Consider the following 20,493-nt stretch of genomic DNA (forward strand, 5'->3'; position numbering starts at 1 on the left):
TTACCTGTGTTCGAGCGGATTCGGTTCGGCTGGCCCTCCAACGGCTCTCTAGGCGTCTTTTCCGGCGTTTCATCTCTCTCAGCTCCCCGGTAAACCAGGGAGCCAGTCGAGATCTAGGCCGGGTCAGAGGCCGCAAGGGCACGACTCGGTCTAATGCAGCGGCGGCAGTTGTCTCCCAAGCCGCCGCCTGATTTTCCGCTGAGTCATGGACCAGATGTAAAACCCATGTTTGTTCAAGGTAATTTAAGCTGATATCCTGTTTTCTGCAATAGGCAGCCAGATAACTAAAGCTAAATAATTTTTTATAACATGTTAAGAGCACTCATGAATCATAAAAGATCCAAGATGACCATTTCAAGCTATTTTATATACAGTGGCCCACCAAATGTAGTTGAGCTCTTCTAGTTTGGACAAATTGTTGAAGTCAAGCACTGTTTCAAAAGATATTAAATTGAAATAACTAGAAACACTGTTATATACAGGCTTAAAACATCTTCCCTAAACATTGATTATATATACGTGATACCATTGTACGTAGAACCTTTGAACAGGATGCTGTTCCGGCTTTCTGCTTTATTCTGAGTGGCTAAGATTAAGCAACCATTCATGGGTGGGAAGGAAAAGCCCCAGGCTACAGATTATTATGATGTTTTCTAATTAGGGCCAGGATAAAATAGTTCTAAATCCCTAAAGCAGACAAAATATGTTCTCATCCTTCGTGTTGGATAATAATTATGGTTTCTCAGAAAAGCAGTTAATGACAGCTTGCTGTTTTATGACCTAAGGCAGTTGTTTTACTGTAAGCTCCTTCAATTATTCAAAGAGACCACCAAAATACTGTTATCTCACGGCAGGCTCTCTTTCTCATTATCCATTGAATATGTGTAAGGATATGTTCTCCATCTAGTGACCTACACACTTCACCAAATCCACTGGAGTGTTATGCATCTCTTTCCCCCCACTAGTGACTCTACAACTAAAGGAAAAGGCTTAGTGACAAAAAAATAAAAATCAGTTTAGTTCAATCCCAAGATAAACATGTATAACAAAGCAGGTGCAGGCTGCTAGTTATTTAAGAAACAAAGATAGATATACTGTGTCTTGGTCATGAGAATTAAAAAAAAAAACCCAAAATGTATGGTGGAAAGTACATTTATTAGCATCAGTCTAAATACCAGCGAAGGATATGCAAGAAAACTGTGGGGCTTTTCCAGAGTTCTTCATCAGGAGGGGTAACAGAAAAGGCTAAAAGTTTAAAAATAAGTCAGATGTTGTAACCAAGAGTTTACAGTTTACAATAAATTTATTTTCCTTTTTTGTACCCTCTTTTGTGAGGGAGAGCTTTGCTACAACATGAATGGAAAAACATGCCATCGTTTGTATAAAAAAATTACTCTCTTTTGGTCTATTTTAAATCTCCCCTAGTCATCTTTTCTGGATGATGTGATGATCATGTGAATATTACGCATAATTTTATACTCCTTTATTATGGCTTTTCCCTTGAAATAATCAGTTCCAAAAATTAAGTAAACACTAAATGGATCCTATTCTGTCAATCTTCTATGACAGAAAACTGTTGAGGTAATATGTGCCTCTTTCTATTTCACATTCAAAAATGTAGATTGGCAGAAGACCAAACGGGCCTTCCTAGAAAAGAGATCAGCGACTTTATACTGTACGTCATTCCAATCAACCTATCCTTCTTTGGGCAATGACCTCAACCAGGAGAAAGTAACCTGATGTTTTCCAGAAATCTGAGACTTCAGTTCTAATTAGCCAGACACAGTCTGGCCAATGAGGAAGGATCATGCTAGTTATGCCCCAGACATCTGAAGGGACATAGAGTACTGTAACAGATCATGGAAAAATGTTTGTAAGCAGTAAATTTGTGATTGTGGAATTATGTGACTTCACTCCCCGAAGGATTTATTTTCAGTTCTTTACTATTTCAGGCAGCTGTATGGTGCAATAATCAGAGAGAGAGAGAGAGAGAGAGAGAGAGAGAGAGAGAGAGAGAGAGAGAGAGAGAGAGAGAGAGAGAGAGATCAATTAGTTTTCACTTTGTACTTGGACATTGAATAATTAAATTGATTGCTTGGCTGTAAATCAGAAAAAGCTTATGTAATTCAGAGATACTAATAGCAATACCACTTAGACTTTATAGTACTCTCTGGGCAGTTTACAATGTCAGCATATTGCTCCCAACAAACTGAGACCTCATTTTACCTCAGAGCCCTATAGAATGTCAAACTTAACAAATCCATTCTTCAAACAGGTATTGTATTCTGGGAAAATAGTGAAATCCAGTGCACTTTGTCTTTGGACAAATTTTTTTGAATGCCTCTTTGGATTTGGCCAGACCCTGTCATTCCAAACTTTGCACCCTCACTTAATCCAAAGTGGTGTCCATGATTTTGTTCCAAATAAAAAGTCCAGTGAGCATAAAGATGGGGAACCTGTCACTTTCCAGGTATTGAACTCCTATAATCAAACAACCAACATCGCCACCAAGGAAAGACAGGAATTGTAACTGTAGTAACATCCAAAGGCTGCAAACCTCCTTTCCCTATTCAGTCTTGGTAAAGCGCTATCTCTGCATTCACACAAGCAAATAATGCATACTGATATAGTAGTAGTTTGCCTACTTATAGTATATGTTTATTTGTTCATTTATTCGTGTGACTTTACCTTTGCTTTGATCCATCCCTACTTGGATTGATATTTTCCATTCAGAATAAATATGTTACAAACTGAGAAAAATAATATTCTATTGCAGCGGCCCCCAACCTTTTGGGCACCAGGGACTGGTTCTGTGGAGGGCAGTTTTTCTGCAGACCATGGAGGTGTGTGTGTGGTTTCGTGCGCTGCCTTGCATCTGGTATGTGCGTGAATGTGGCTTTGCTTGCTCGCATGGCTTGGTTCCGGGCCAGGGTTCCGGGCCCGGGCCAATACCGGGCCAATACCGGCCAATACCAGGCCAGGGACCGGGGGTTGGGGACCCCTGTTCTATTGTACATCACATACAAGCAGCTTTCTGAAATAGGCAATGCTTCCCCTCCCCTTTGCTAACCCTAAGGAAATCACAGTCTGTATCACTTTTTTAAAATATTCTTTTGAGATTAGTCAGGAGGGCTGGGACCTTCTTTGAGCTTCAGAAAGGGCAGAGTTTTACAGCACTGCTTCCTTTTGTGGCCAGCCTGTTTGCGGAACATTTTCTTACCCCATTGTAAGTTCCTGTCTGCCTTTTTGCTTTCTCTTTCTCTTTGTATGATTTTTGAATGGAGCATAAAATGGTAAGGTATAAAAGGCATCAACAATAAGGAAGATATCTGTCTGCTTTCCATCCTGATCTTTGTTTGCTGTTTCATAAAAAGTGAATTTGTATTTCAGAAGCCTCAGGAAAAGGTCAACTAGTATTTCTAAGGCAGAAATGCACTTAATCACTCCTGCCTTTATTTTTTGTTGCCTTCCATAAGAGTGAAGGGCAGGAAAGACTGCTCTGAAGATAAAGACAACAGGATATTACCAGTGGTGGGATTCAGCCAGTTCGACCAGCCTGGCAGAACCGGTAGCTAATTTTTTCTTGCCCAGGCCCAGAATGGACTTCCAGAAGTGGCATGCTCACAGAGAACCGGTTATTCACATGTTTGAATCCCACCACTGAATTGTTGTTGTTAATTGCGAAGTCGTGTCCAATCCATCGTGACCCCATGGACAATGTTCCTCCAGGCCTTCCTGTCCTCTACCATCTTCTGGAGTCCATTTAAGCTCACGCCTACTGCTTCAGTGACTCATTGCATATATAACATAAAGGTTGCTGGTAATGTTGTACCCTTGCATCATTCTGAATGTACAAGTGATGGCACACGTGTTGGAAATTATATTCGCAAATTTTAATTTATCTATAGTCATCACATATGTTGAAAAAAATCCAGAACTGTTTTTTTAAAATCCTCTTTTGTCAGACATATTCACGTCCTTATTCAGGCTTCAATAAATCAATCTGCTTTTTCATACCACTCTTTGGCAAACGTCTCAAAGCTTTCTGAGGGAGAATGCTAGAATATGGGCCCTGCTTCTTCTTCCCGGATCCAGTGAAAGAAAATCCACAGCTCAGGATTCTGATTTAATCTCCCAGACTTGAAGCCCCAGGATCCTTTCAATAATGAGCTGGGTGACATATAAATTTAATGAATAAATGAATAAATAAAAATAATCTCCATTTGCATGAAGAATTTTTGAAATTATTTTGTATAGTCTGAGTTTGAATAAGTTTATATAAACTGATGGCTGCTTTTTTAAAGGCTAGTGGCACATCGTAACAAGCCTTTGCTTCAGTATTTGCCTTCAAAAATGTAGCCTTTGCTTGAAAAGAATGTTTGGCGCAAACAAAACATTTTTTAGTCTCCACTTACCAGATAGATAGATTTGTTCAATACCAGAAAAAGTTAGTAAGTTATGTGGAATGCTCTTAACATGTGTTGCATTGATTCCTAGGTTCCTTGTTAATTATGTATGCCTTGTGGTATTTAATAATAAAGAATTCTTTAAAGGATTTTTGGTTGTTTACAATATTTTCTAACAACAACAAAAAGTGCCGTAAATTCATTTCCACAATATCATGGTGGAAAAATGTGCTAAAGTATTTCCATAACTCAAATGTAGTCCTTTGGCATTAGCTCTGAGGCAGTAAATTTAGAAAATTAGGACCAGATGAATTTAAAATAGAAACTTACATAACTTTTACATTGTATGTGTGCGTGTGTTTTCCTAAATGTGTCTGCTCGGTGCAGTGTTAATAAAATGTAACTTTCACACATCATTTCGGCAATGATATGCATACAATTTGATCTTTATGGAGAATATTCATAGACAATATAGGCCCACCATTGAATATGTATTTGTAAAGAGAGATGGGTTTAATTCAATTACATCAAGTATCTTTAAATAAAAACAAAGACACTACAGGTAGTCCTTGGCTTATGAAACATTGTGACAGTAGTTAAGTGAGGCAGCCATGTGATAACCTCAACTGATGACCCCTATCACTGCTTCCTCTGTGGCAGTCAATTACGCAGAGCATGGGGCTGGAGAAGCCGTGGGAGACCTAGAATAGGCCCAGGCCCTCCTACCTTAGGCACCCCAAGGCCTCACCGACCCTGAGTTAAGCCATGCTCTGCTTCCTGCGCCTCGGGGTCCCTGCCGGCCTCAGGCCTGCTTTCCCACCCCACCAGATCTCTGCAAACCTTGCCACTATTAGTAGCTGGCAGTAAAACAATCACTTTTTTCCCATTAACAGCAGAAAACCAATAGTTTTGCTCTTTTCAACCAGCTGAGCAAGTGATCATCAGGCTTCTGGGAATAGAATTGTTGGTTTCTCATTGCTAATGACTCAGCAACTGATATGGCCGTCAAAGCTGAAAAGTTGGCCCACTCACTACCCAGATAAACGCCCTTCCCCAGTGGTGGGATTCAAATATGTGAACAACGGGTTCTCTGTGTGGATGCCGCTTCTGGAAGTCCATTCTGGGCCTGGGCAACCAAAAATTAGCTACCGGTTCTGCTGAAGTGGTGCGAACTGGCTGAATCCCACCACTGTCCTTCCCCTCAGTGACCTTTGGGCTTTTGCACAGTTGTATCCTGTAGGGACTTTTATGCATCATGAATATTGCCACATAAAATAGGAGTCCTTTTTGGTTGTGATATCCTGAAGAGTGTTTTGAGAAACACTTGTTCACCTGGTGTTCACTCTAATATCTTTTCAATACCAGATGAAGGAATTTTAATTCTTTCATTCCTTTTTATGCCGTACTGAAATTATTTTATTCATCTCTGATGGTCATTCAATTTTTTTTTATTTTTTTTTTAGCAAAGTAGGTTTTAGTTCTTCTCTATGGCTGATGTGCTTTTGCTGGTGCCCAAATTCATGTTAACTTTGTAGGCTGGATTTGGATTTTACTTTGTCATGCTTTATGATGTTAATTTTGTTTTGAATTTTTTGTCACTGTGAGGAATCCATTCTCTAAAGCAACAAATAAATGAGTAAACACGTTTAATATTCTTATTCTAATATATTCCTGGGTGGGGGAGTGGTTCACATTTTATGCTTAAAAACCAGAAGCGTGGGTTTTTTGCAAAATGGAAAGGAAAAAAAAGTGAAATAAAGCCTCAGTAATGCAATATTGAATCTTTTTCCTGCTTTGTTCACCAAGAATCCTGTGTCACAGTAACACTATTGTTCTGATCTTTTGAAAGTCGTATTTCCTAATTACTGGGATGGGAACATGGAGGAAATCAGAAAGTCTGTGTTTGTGTGTGTGTTTGTGGGTGTAGGAGAAAAGAGAATAATACATATTTGAAAATGACAACAGTATTTCAATTAAAGAGGCCTGAAGTAAATCCAATGTGTTTGTGGGAGTTATGGGCACTGGATTTTGTTTGGTAAGAAGTTTCCAGTTTTCTTAGAGCCAGAAAAAAAAATGTTTTTAGTTTCTTTGCTCTTGGTTCAAGTGGGAGTTGCCCCTCTCTCTCACTCTCTCTCACTCTCTCTCTCTTTTTTTACTTCTAAAGTGTGTCTATGTATTAGAGTGGCTACTTTTAAGTGGGTGGGGAACAGAGAAGAGAATGGGCATTCAGAGCAACAGAAGATTGCCTGCTCGGCTTTGTTTCAGAAATGAAAGAATCTTTGAAAGTGTCATTAGAAGCAATTGAGTGCCCCGGAGCGACATCTGTGCATTCCATTCTTTCTTCCCTTCTCTACATAGTTCAGATTCTTCTCTTGCTTCCAACACACCAGCTTGTGACGGATTGGACAAAAGAGAGACTAGAATTGCAGCCATGAATCTGTTCTTCATTCCAACAGGTTAAATATGCAGCCATTTAGAGGAACAGATACAGTGTGTGATAGAGACAGCATGTTGCTTTTAGCCCAGAGGACTATGTGGACCTTTATGTTCATCAGGGCTTCTTAAACACCCAAGACTGAATTCCATGTCTAACCATTTACATACAGAACAAACAGGTATGGTTTTGTGTGCTTTGGGATTTCTGTACATGCCACATTTTCCTTAGGGCAGAATTCCTTCTTACAGAAGGAATTGCATAAGTTGTTTCGTCAGCATCTGGTATATGGATGATCCGTATACCAGACACAATCTCGATTAGGTATTAGGTATTCCCTGTCTCCATCTATAATTTCCCCAGTGCACAAAAATAGTTATGAGCATATAATTATATAGTTGAGCTTTTCTCTGAACTTATACATTCCTCTGGGACATATCCCTCCCCTAAAGATATACAGAGCAAGACCGCAAGAGTAATTAGGTTTTACAGCATGCGACTGATTTTGCACTATTAATGGAATTTCCTGTTTAATAAAAAGGATTACGAATAGTCTTAGAGGCATTCGTGGAGTTTATCTGGCCATAGGGACATTTCCCTTTGTTGTGGATGCATTGCGTTCTGGGAACATAGCAGTCAATTTTGTTTAAGTGAAAAGGGTGGAAGCCACATTAAAAGCTTCAAGATTTTCCAAACAATACACGCAAGTCTGCAATGGACTTGCGACAGGGGTTAAAGAAGAGGAAAACAGGGGAATGAGGCCCACATGTGTTGAGATGATGATTCAGAGTGTCAAGGGACAATGGGGTAAATCTAGACAGTAGTTGCAGCACTGCAGAAAGTTGCAGATGGATACGTCTTCCAGAAAAACTTAAGACCTTTTATTTATTTATTTATTTATTTTATTTATTTCTCCAGAGTCAAATCGTCTTTCCCAGTCTCTACCTTGAGCAACATAGTTCTTCCAGAAGTTCCTATTAGCTACAGACAGCATGGCCAATGACATGGACCTGACTTAACTTACTGGGGCCACAACACACATTAAGAGATCACACATCAGGTCTGGTTTTTGTGACATGACATGATCTGAAGGTGGCAGGCACTGAGTTTTCCCCTTATCATAGGCAAATAACTGTCTGATAGCTATGGAGCTTCACTGGGTGATACCCCTCTGTAGTGGGGAAGGACCTGTCAGATGTACTTTGGGATTTTTATTTACTAAAAGGCAACATCAGACAAACCATCCAAGTGGCCAGGTATCTAACCTTTTATATAGAGGTGAATACCATATATAGTTATATAGATATATCAAAATCACCTGTTCTTTTGACTCCACTTCCCAGCTTATAAGGGCAAGGCATGGTTAGAATATTATTTTATCTTTTCTTTCTCTCTGCTGAAGGGGGAGGGGGTGGCATCCTATATTTAGGATGAGTAAGTGACTTTTAGTAACCCACTGAAAAACAACTCTGACTTTTTCGAAGAGGTCAGCACATCCTTGAAGTTTGACTAAGTTCACCTTGTGGCTCTTTGATCATTTGCCTAACTGACTTCTTTGCTCAGTTTAAGTAGCAGTCAGCAGTTGCATCAAAGACAATTGATATGCTTGCAATTCAGCTACAATGAAACCCCGCCACTTGGATTTGTGTGAGATGAGTGCTGTTAATGGCAGCACTCCAGATCCAAGCAAGCAAACACGCTTTGACTTCTATTCTAGAGACTGTTTTTAAATCTTGGTGTCATGTTGGACATACATCTAAGTATCATAAAAAGCCCAAATGAACTTTTGATATGTATCAGAATTATTGTACATTTCAGGAAAATTGTGCTACTTGTTTACGGGCAAATAGCTTGACTGTAGCAGATATATAATTCCCTCCCTGATTCCGGTGGCATCCTAGGATTATGTCCTTATTCTGATGAAGATACAGTTTATCTGAGTAGTTTTCCTTCAAGAAGATTAGACAATTACTCCAAACTCCTGAAAAAAAAATCTAATCTGCCCTTCAACCTGATTTTTAATGAGCAATGAGTCTTAGAGTTGTTAGGAAAATCTCTTAGGTTTTTGATAATTTATAATGACTTTTTTTTTAACAAACAATTGTGCTACATCAACGTCTGATTAAGCCAACTAACGCCCTAGGGCCTAGGCAAAGGCTAGCAAAGATGTTCCTCTACACCATGCGATGGGGAAAAAGTGTGATAACCTCCAAATCAAGTTTTAAGCTTTACTCATTCACCATGCCGAAGAATATGTTTCTTTAATGATGCAGAGTAAAGTTGAACATGGCAGATAAGGACATTTAGAAAAAAAATTGACTAAAGTTGAGTGTGTGTTGGGAAACGCCCAGCAAGGCAGGGAGGAGGGCGCAAGAGAGGAATTAGCCTTGAATCATTGGGCAGCCACAAGAGATCCAGGACTGACCCCCCCCTCCCCAAGCCCTGTGAAACCTTATGTATCTGTTCCCAAAGGAAGGCAAGCTGTCTGCGGAGATTCCTGTATTGTAGGCAGAATGCAATAAAGTAGTTAGCTTGAACTTTACACATGTGGATCTGGTTCCATGTGCCTGATAGGGTTTGATAGCTAGGGGAAAATACTCTGTGGTGGCCCCACCTCCCTTGATGTCCTAAGCGTGCCTTATCTTGCTTAATGGTTAATTCAGGGCTGAACAATGTAAACAAAGGTAGTCTTGAACTTACAACCACAATTGAGCCGAAATTTCCAATGCTAAGCATGAAGAGTTTTGCTCCATTGTATGATCTTTCTTGCCACAGTTGTTAAGCGAATCACTGAAATTATTAAATCAGTAACATGGCTGTTGAGTGAATCTGGCTTCTCCATTGGTTTTGCTTGTCAGAAGGTCGCAAAAGGTGATCCCATGACCCTGGGACACTGCAATTGTCATAAATACATGCCAGTTACCAAGCATCAAAATTTTGATCATGTGATTTGAGGATGCTAAGTCTTAAGTGTGAAAAATGGTCATAAGTCACTTTTTTCAGCGTCATTGTAACCTTGAATGGTCACTAAACAAATGGTTGCAACCAAAGACCTACCTTTAATGATCAGCATTTAGTTTTTTTGATATTATTTAGTTGTTTGTTTGTTATATTTATATGGCCATCCATCTCACACAGTGTCTTTGGGCACTGTACAATTAAGTCTATTAAAAACACACCACAAAACCAATTTAAACCAATTAAAACAGTAAACAAAGAAAATGCAAACTCATAGGATCCAAGGAGAATTCAGATAATCTCTTTTCAACAGTACTCTCTGCAGTGATAGTTGAACAGGAGTTTATTTAAACCATAACAATAACTATTTTATCTAGACTAACTGTATTTTGTCTTATCTGGAATTCCAGGATTGAGGCTGTTGTGGCCTCTTATTTTTTCAGTGTTTTCCCTTTCCATTAAACTCCTTTTTATATCTAGAGCAGGGCTGTCCAACCTCAACAAGTTTAAGATTTGTGGACTTCAACTCCCAGAATTCCCCAGCCAGGTTTGGTGGGGTCACTCAGTTGGGTCACTCAAATAAAATCAAAAGTGTTCTGGTCCTTGTCCTTCACAGCTTTAACTACAAAAAGTTTGGCGTCGGTGTAACCCACAAGCAAATGATTCCTGCAATTTGTGTTTTAAGTCAGGAGTTTGGATTATAACACGAGAAGAATTTTATGGTATAATTGAGTACATTAAAATTTAGAGACTCCGTGATTTCTATAGCAGTGATGATAGTCATAAAAGAAAACTTTTTTTCCCCTTATATTCAATCGTGTTTGATTCTTGGAGTCTGCCTGGACAAGTCCCTGCAGTTTTCTTGACACGATTTTTCAAAAGTGGTATGCCATTGCCTACTTCCTAGGGCTGATAGAAAGTAATTGGCCCACGGTCAGCCAGCTGGCTTTTTGCCTAAGGCAGGCCTAGACTTCATTATTTCTTGCCTTTAATTACTAAACTAAACTGGCTTTCAAAGGAAACATATCCCCTCCTTATACTTAATAGATGCAGCCACCTTAAGTGACAGATAAATCTCCATTTTCAGCAGATGGACAGATCACGTTTGAGATAATGATGTGGACGATATTTAGTTATATATTTTTAAATATATATATAGTAGTACTTGCCTGTGAAAGTAGCATATCAGAAATCTGATCAAAGTGCTGCTTTACATACAGGCAAGTAAGGATGCTCCCTTCAACAAGGTAAATAAAGGAAAGTAACTTTCTCTCTTAGCTTTAACTTCGGTTAGGTTTCTTTGCATTTTCGTGTTCACGAGCGCCCAAACAATCTGATTAATTCAACAGATCCACATAACCAAGTTTAACGTGCCGTACAAACAGAGCCAGTGACTTCAGCCACATGTCTTGCCAGGTCTACCTCCAGCAGATAAAGAGGGGAAGAAGAAGAAGAAGAAAAAATCTTGTTGTGCTAACTTAAACTTGTTTTTCTCCTTCCAAAGTCATCTGATCCATCCAGTATCTGATTGGATCGGAACTCTTTTTTCCTATTGAGCAAATATGTTCTTTCCCTCAACTGCCTGCTTCTTCCATGCAGGGAGAGGCTTGCAAAGCCCAAGATTTGATCTGGTGCTCATGGGGCTGCCATAGTGATCTTTGTGACTGTCCTGAAGAAAGACGGGCCTGGGCTATGTGGGCAGGACAGTATCACAGATGTTCATGCAGTCCCCATGTGGATGTTGGATGATTGGCAGTGCTGAATGGTGTAGGAAAAAAGTAACAACTGATTTGCATAACCAGGACTGAACTGACTAGATATCACTCCTCTCTTAGTTTAATAAAGTTTCCTTCCTTCCTTCCTTCCTTCCTTCCTTCCTTCCTTCCTTCCTTCCTTCCTTCCTTCTTTCCTTCCTTCCTTTTGATGAAAATCCAGCCTCAGTGGAATGCTATGCAAATTTACTTAGAAGAAAGGGTCACTTGTTGATAGAGTCAGTTTCCAGGAAGGCCTGCAGAGCAAAGAAATACATAAATAAAGGACTGGAAAATCTCAGATTCCACTGACTAGAGATTAATTGGCCTTTCACTTACTTGACCTCCAGTGATTCTAACCATGTGTTTAAGCTGCCCTCTGAAACCAGTCATAGCCTGCTACGAAGTTCAAGCACAGCCCACTTTAAAATAGCCCGTTTCAGTATCCAGTTTTATTGGACTTAGTGTCAGACACTAAATTTTCTAAAAGGGAACAGTAATATAATATCAGGTTGTAAAACCATTAACATCTAGGGTTGTTAGGAAAACTTAAGTAGTTGCACTAACCGCAAATGCCCTTTAAAGAGTTTGTTTTACTTTTGCAGTTCCACCATCTTCAGTATCACTTTCGTAGTGGATTCAGGTTCAGACATCTTGGGAAATACAATCACATTTTTGAGCAGTGTAAAAATAATTGCAGTCAGCTGCAGTCTTCTATACCTGAAAAGAATAAATACAGTTTTGAAGAAACCCCCAGGAATAGCAGGATATTTTTAAAAGGTTCGGGTTGAATATTCTTGAACTTAAATATTGTGGGCTTCCAAGTTTAAAATGTTGGATTTGTTTTCCAGATAACCTGATTGTTTGCTTCTAAATGCATAACAAGTCCTGTTGTCTACTTTAGAAAAAAAAGAAAGAAAAGAGAACAGGAATCTAATTCTACTGCTTAAATAATGCTCTAATTATAAAAACAATCCTGACTTCCAGAGCAAGTGGGTAGAACTCTGGCAGTGATGGATTCTCTTCTCCACCTACCAGTTTTCCTCTACTTGCTCTAAAGGTAAAGGTTTTCCTGTCCAGTTGTGTCTAACTCTAGGGCAGAGGTCCCCAACCCCTGGTCCGTGGACCAGTACCCAGCCGTGGCATGCCAGCAACTGGTCCGCACAAACAAGTAAGGCCCCATCTGCGGGATGCAGGCAGCACAGAAAACCACGCACCCTCCGGTCCGCAGAAAATCCTCTCTCCACAGAACCAGTCCCTGGTATCCAAAAGATTGGGGACCTCTGCTCTAGGGTGCTGCTTTCATCTCCATTTCTTCGCTGAAGGATCAGCCTTGTCCAAAGACAATTTCTGTGGTTATGTGGCCAGCATGACTATATGCCAATGAACACAGAAGGCTGTTACCTTCCCACCAATGTGGTGCCTATTAATCTACTTGCATTTGCCTGATTTCAAACTGCTAGATGGACAGTTTGCCAAAGAGGGTAACTTTCATAGCAAGTTTAGAGAACAAAGAAAGTTTCTCAGATTAGAAAATAATAGAGGTTGTACTAATGAGGAAGCTAAGGAAGAACTTAAATATCCCCATTAAACAAAAACTCCACAAGGAATTCCTTACATCGGGCAGAGATACTCTAGTGCTGTCCACTGACTAACTATATGACACTATTCATAGAGCCATTCCGTCCATCTTTTCAGTTAAAGCAAAGCAAGACCAGTGTCCATTCCAAATTTCTTGTAGGTTACTTCCAGGTGAATAGCTCCAGATATTAGCTTCCATTCTTTGATCGCTCCTAGAAATGAAACTGAGCTGCAGTCTTCCTCACTTCTGCTGACCTGGAAAGGCCGAACTATTTAAGAGTCAAGAGCTCCTACTGGCTGACCAGTGTGACAGTACAAAGGGCATTGTTCATTCAGTGCCCTACCCCAAGCTTGATCTTGGTCCTGGAGTAAAAAAAAAAACAACAACAAAAACTCATTCCCTTGTTCCCCAAAGGAAGGAAATAAATTGCTAGCACTCTATTTATGCATTTTATACAAAAGCATTCATTTGTTTGGCTGTGTGCAAAAAACCATTTTCACTGTGCTCTTTGACAACAAAAGTATGTTGTATAATTATGTATATATGGAGTGTTACATTTAATGCAGTGTTTTCAGTCTGCTCCTTTAAAAAACATTGGTGTTTTTTTTTAAACTATGTCTTGGGGACCCTCTTATGAATCTAGAAATAGCCCGACGATACCTAATAAAAGAACTAAAATCCAAATTCCCTGTTCAGAGTTGCTGGAAATCCAGCTGTATCTACTCTGAAATGGAAACTTCGCACAGTAATCTGGTAAAAGAGAATGCAGCTTTCTGCTCATTTTTAGACCTTTGGAAGCAATCCGAGTCCATCTGTGTCTCAGGAATACTGGTGCAGGTCCAACTTGGTCAGAATAAAAGAAACAAACCCCAAGTCCTACTAGCAGAACACTTTGAGTCTCAGACAAGATATTTTTTTTTTAGTTCAAATCGTTTTGTCTGGCTGGAGTTTCTCCCAGTCAAGATAGTGAATGTCTGGCCAGAAATCATCTAAACCTCATTAGAAGGAATGGCAGTAGCATTTCACCATTTGATTGCACTCTGGCTTGCTCCCTAGTGAACTCAGATTACTTTTTCACTATGGCCTTTATTTCACAGATGCAACCAGTAGGCAAGTTGGGTCATTTTAAACAATTATGTCCCTTGTCACTTGACTAAGGCATAAACAACCCCCCTCTTTTTTTCCTTTTTCTCCTTTTGCAAGATAAAGGTTTGATTTTTTTTGAGTGCAGAGATAATATCTGAGGCATTATTGGAGACCATTTCTTGTCGAGGGGGATGGGGGAAGGGCCAATTATGATGCAGTGAACGTGAAAACTGGCAAAAGAAGAGCAAGAATCAAGAAAGGCAATGCTACCTTCTTTTGTTTAAAAGGAGTCTATTTTTCTTTTTCTTGGAAAATAAATTTGTTCCATTGTAGTTTACAAACTAACTAACTTTCCAAAATACAGAGATTCCCCCTCCCCACAACTTGTGACTTTTAATGATCATCCACTTTAGGACATAAGAATTCCCCAGAATTCTGGAAAATACATTTAGATTCCTCTCCTTTTGCCATTTCTAGTTAAATAGTGTTTAATTCATAGGTTTTGCTTTTAAAATTAGCCTGCAAACTTCGTTCAAGAAAGCTGCATCTACAAAGAATGTAGATACTAGCCTTCTTCACCTTTTTGATGAACTAGACTACAACTGCAGATCTCTACAGCAGTGTTTTTTGACATCTGCAACTTTAAGATGTGTGAACTTCAGCTCCTAAAATTCCAGCGCATGCTGGTTAGGGAATTCTGGGAGGTGAAGTCTACGTATTTTAAAGCTGTCAAAGTTGAGAAACGCTGCTCTAGAATCACAAACTGGCCCTTCTGTATATAGGTAGTCTTTGACTTACAACAGTTCATTTAGTGACCGTTCAAAATTACAATAGCACTGAAAAAAATCACTTATGACCCTTTTTCACACTTCGACCATTGCAGCATCCCCATGGTCAGGTGATCAAAATTCAGACAGTTCATATTTATGACAGTTGCAACGTCCCGGGGTCATGTGATCGCCTTTTGTGACCTTCTCACAAGCAAAGTCAATGGGGAAGCCAGATTCACTTAACAGCCATGTTACTACCTTAACCAGAGGTCCCCAACCTTTTGGGCACCAGGGACCGGTGCCATGGAGAAAAGTTTTTCCACGGACCAGAGGGGGTGTGGTTTTGAATACTGCCTGCATCCTGAGGATGGAGCTTTGCTTGTTTGTGTGGCCCGCTTGCTGGTATGCCGCACACCGGTGCCAGTCCACGGACTGGGGGTTGGGGACCCCTGAACTTAACAACTGCAGTGTTTCACTTAACAACTTTGCAAGAAAGGTCATAAAATGGGGCAAAACTCACTTAACAAATGTTTCCCTTAGCAACAGAAATTTTGGGTCAATTGTGGTTGTCGAGGACTACCTTCAATCTGCTTTCTGATTCTTTTATTCAGAGTCTCGGTGGACAAAGCAACTGTTCTAACCACTACGAGACAATTGTTTCCTGTGTAATGCAATTAGATATTCAAAGCCCACTTCCTTACTTGCTAAATTCCTACGAAGAACTAAAATGCTGCTCCTGCAGATACTGAGTTGTTGCTATCCTACACATGACTGGAAAGTGCTGCACAAGCAACAGAAACAAACAAAAACACTGTAGTGTACTATACCCAAATTCAAAAGGGACTGATTGGCTCCTTGGATTTCTAAGGGTTATGGTGAGAAATAAAGGAAGTTTCAGTGAAAGTACGGTCTGACTTCTCCGCATGTGCTGTACCAATATTCCTTCCAACATTATCAAAAGGTTGTTCCCGCCATCACTCCCATTTTCTTTCCTCATGCCTTCAAAAAGCAGCACGAAACTGAGCCACCATTATCTTCATGACCATCAATGTAGAGAAACAAGAAAAGGAAGATGAGATGACATGTGAATTCCCAACAGGGCTAAATGTCTATGGATATTCTCAATCATCCAGATCATGATTGTCCCAAAGGACAATCCCACCACTCAATTAGAACTGAAGAGGCTTCTTGGATGAGAAGCGAAATGTTTTCAAAAGGAAAAAAACCAAGTAAGGAAAAAGGACATTCGTGTCCCATCAGGTCTGTTCTGGGCAGTGATGTTCAAAAAAAAATTAACTTAATGGCTGCAACCATGTAATTACACGTGTGAGATTTCATGTATGAGCCATATTAGGCTGTCAGCTCAGGGATTTTTTAAATTATTTCTCCAGTCCCCATGGTTACCTCTGCTTCTTGCCATTATGTACTATTGGGGTCTGAACTGTCTGTAACCATGAAAAGTAAAGTTAATGTATGGCAGCTGTGGAAAAAAAGTCCATGTTAGGGACCGTTAGGAAAATATTGAAAATAAAACTGCCATCACTGGAGTGACCCTACACAAATCCATGGTATTCTGGCACCTGGCATACTATGGACAATTCTAGAGGGTGTCATTTGAAAAAGAATTAGAATTGGGAAAAGTACAGAGCAACCAAGATGATTGGGAGGTTTAAACACTTTTCCTACAACAAAAGGGGATAGCAATTTGAGCCTCCATAATTTAGTAAAAAATAAAATAAAAAGAGTCTGAGGGGGAATATAACTGAATTGCACAATGTGATGCATACCATGAGAAAATGGACAGAGGGATTTATTTATTTATTTTTTACAATTCTCAAAATCGTAGCACAGAAATCTTGTTGAGAAACAAATCCTGGATGAATAAGGGCCTTCATCCAATTCAGCAGAGTTATTCTTATATTCTTATAGAAGAGCCTGCTCAGAACTGGGGCGCCAAAGAGATAAGGCTAGATTTGCTATCATCTCACAGTGGAAGAATAAATGACGGAGTAAATGACTCAATTCCTGCATTCCAAGCATGAGATGGGTACATGAGAATGTACGCACAAATCCGGAGCCACAAAAGTCCCTGTGAAAAGTGATCAAGTAATTCACTAACTCAGCCTTTCACAAGTTTCCATCTTTGGCTTGGAGTTGCAATTGTGAAAGTCTGATTAAAGTAAATTCCCCTTGTGGACAGAGGTGCCTTGGGGTTGTAAGGGAACGGGTGAGCAAAACCATAGATAAAAGAGTTGGTAGTTCCTACAAGACCAGATTTTTGTCTATAAACTGATGTGGTCTCTCCCAGCCACTTTTTAACTAATCTCTATGTGTTAGCCTGTTCCACAACACGCTTTTGTTGTTGTTAATTGCGAAGTCGTGTCCGACCCATCGCGACCCCATGGACAACGTTCCTCCAGGTCTTCCTGTCCTCTACCATCTTCTGGAGTCCATTTAAGTTCACGCCTACTGCTTCAGTGACTCCATCCAGCCACCTCATTCTCTGTCGTCCCCTTCTTCTATTGCCCTCAATCTTTCCTAGCATTAGGCTCTTCTCCAGTGAGTCCTTCCTTCTCATTCAGTGGCCTAAGTATTTGAGTTTCAACTTCAGGATTTGGCCTTCTAAAGAGCAATCGGGGTTGATCTCTTCTAGGACTGACCGGTTTGAACGCCTTGCCAGTCCAAGGGACTCGCAGGAGTCTTCTCCAGCACCATAGTTCAAAGGCCTCGATTCTTTGTCGCTCAACACACTAACCCGGGGTTAATTTTGTCCAGATATCAAGTATCAGACCATTGCTTCAGCCAGCTGTGATTTCTGATCAGTTATTTCAGCGTGTCTACCAACTGGGGAATTCTGGGAGTTGAAGTCCACACGTTTTAAAGCTGCCCAGATTGTGAAGCACCGAGTTGTTTTTGGAACTCCGGCCCCGTTTGACAAATGAGGGCATGAGAGTTGAAGTCAGCGGTTTCCTGTCAAGAGTTTCGCTTTTAAAAAAAAAAGAATTTCCTTTTGACACTTAGGGCTGCGCTCTAAAGCAGGCTACCGTAACGTGGGTATGCTTCTTGCGAGACCTCGCATTTTCCTCCTTCCGTAAACCTGCTGTAGCAGCAGCACGAAGGGAAGCCTGTGTAGAAGATCGGGCAAGAACTGAACGAGCAACCAAAGATAACCAAGCAGATCTCCTGCCTTCTAAAACGGCCCTTCAAGCCAAGGCGGAATAAGCTGAGCGAGTACGGCCCGTGTCTTACTCCCTTTCCCAGCGTATCTGGCTGTGACCGCGTCGCCGTAAGGAAATCGCGGTTTATAACGCCACAACGCTGCAAGAAACTCGGGCGAGGAAGTCGTTTAAGTCAGTGTTTTTCAACCTTGGAAACTTTAAGATGGGTGGACTTCAACTCCCAGAATTCCCCAGCCAGCAATGCTGGCTGGGGAATTCTGGGAGTTGAAGTCCACCCATCTTATAGTTTCCAAGGTTGAAAAAACACTGGTTTAAGTAACAGATCCAGGTCCAGGGCACTGAAAACGTAACGTAATTGTATACATTTCCCCCCCCCGAAGCGATCGACTTCGGAACAAAACTTCGGAAGACTTTCGCATTCAGCCCTAAAAGCGACGTCCAGGATTGCGGAGGGGGGGGCGGGAAAGGGGGAGAAGCAAGAGGGCGGGGCGACATCCCGCGTCGTCGCCTCCCCCTCCCTTCTCCGTCCTCCTGAGCTCAGCTGGCTTTCTGGCCAATCGCGGGGCGGTATGCAAACGAGCCGAGCGTTTTGCCCGCTGCGAGCAAAACAATGAGCTCAGACTGGCTGAGAGCGGAGCGGCGGCGGCGTTTGCGTGCGAGGCGCTCTTTGGCACGCCGGCGGCGCATCCTCGGCGCTCGGAGGCTCTTTTATTGACATCGCGTTGAAAGGCGGCGGGGAAATGGAGCGCTCGGCTCGCGCCAGCTGCTGGCTGTAAGTCGAAGCGGATTTCGACGAGCGGAGACCCTTCCCCTCCTCCTCCCCCCCCCCCGCGAGCATGAAGTACAAGGTAAGAAGAGATCGCCGGGGGTGGGCTGAGTGCACCCGCGGAGGGAGAAACTCCGCAGCTGCTGGTTGCAAGAAAGAGGCGCCGAGTTGCTTTGGAAGGAAGGGACCGAGCGGAGCGCCCCGGATGGTGCCAAGGCGGCTTCAGTCTGCAACCGGTCTGTCTGTCAAAAGAAGGTTCCCGGGGGAATTTAAACGAGGTGGGGGTGAAAGCGGGAGCTTCGCTGTGCCTTGCTACCTTGCTGCCGTGACATCTTTCAGATCGACTTTATTCCCGCCTTTTAATCGGAGCTTTCCCGACCTGGCGTCCTAATAATAATAATAATAATAATAATAATAATAATAATAATAATAATAATAATAATAATAATAATAATAATAATAGTAAAGTTGGAAGGGACCTTGAAGGTCATCTAGTCCAACCCCCTGGAGTCCGTCCTTTGGGATATGGTAAAGCCTGTTTACCGACAGGTCAGAGAAGAATTTTTGAAGGTCACAACCTCGTAACACCGCTTCTGGAGGCAGGTTGTTCCACTGGTTAATTGTTCTAACTGTCAGGAAGTTTCTCCTTAGTTCTAGATTGCTTCTCTCCTTGATTAGTTTCCACCCGTTGCTTCTTGTCCTGCCTGCGGGTGTTCTCGGCTCTCCGCCTCCGTGTGGGTTCAATTCAATTCAGAATAGAGCTGGAAAGGACTTTAGAGGTCTTCTAGTCCAACCCCCTTAAGCAGGAGACCTTAGAGGTCTTCTAGTCCAACCCCCTTAAGGCAGGAGACCTTAGAGATCTTCTAGTCCAACCGCCTTAAGCAGGAGACCTTAGAGGTCTTCTAGTCCAACCTCCTTAAGCAGGAGACCCTACACCATTTCAGACAGGTGGCTGTCCAGTCTTTTCTTAAAAACCTCCAGTGATGAAGCCCCTACATTTGAAGGCCAGCTGTTCCACTGCTTAATTGTCCTCACTGTTAGGAAGTTTCTCCTTAATAACAGATTACTTCTCTCCTTGATTAAGTTCCATCCATTGTTTCTTGTCCTGCCCTCTGGTGCTTTGGAAAATAAGGTGACCCCCTCCTCTTTGTGGCAGCCCTCAAATACTGGAATACTGCTATCTTGTCACACCCCCCCAGTCCTCCTTTTCTCTAGACTGGCCATACTAAATGATACTTGCCCGCATCCGGATGGTGCCTGACTGAGAAAGGCTGCTCTAAACTTTGAGGAAGGACGTGTTTTGCTTTTATTGCTTCTAATGTGGGAACTGTTTGCTCCTGAGTTACCAACTTGCATCATTTTTGCTTCCCTGGAGCAAAGTTCCTTTTGGAAGAATAAAATCTGACATGGTTCTGAGTCAAGCACTTTGCATTAAGTAAGTCCCACGCAGTGCCCTTTATCTAAGTCTAAATCCTGTTGAACTAAGGAACTTGATTTACATTATGCTGCCAAGTTTATTACTTACAAATAAGTCTGTTAGCTCAGTGTTGTCATAAGCATA

This window comes from Protobothrops mucrosquamatus, unplaced genomic scaffold (assembly GCF_001527695.2).
Source record: "Protobothrops mucrosquamatus isolate PMUCROS unplaced genomic scaffold, P.Mucros_1.0 scaffold23, whole genome shotgun sequence".
Lineage (NCBI taxonomy): Eukaryota > Metazoa > Chordata > Lepidosauria > Squamata > Viperidae > Protobothrops > Protobothrops mucrosquamatus.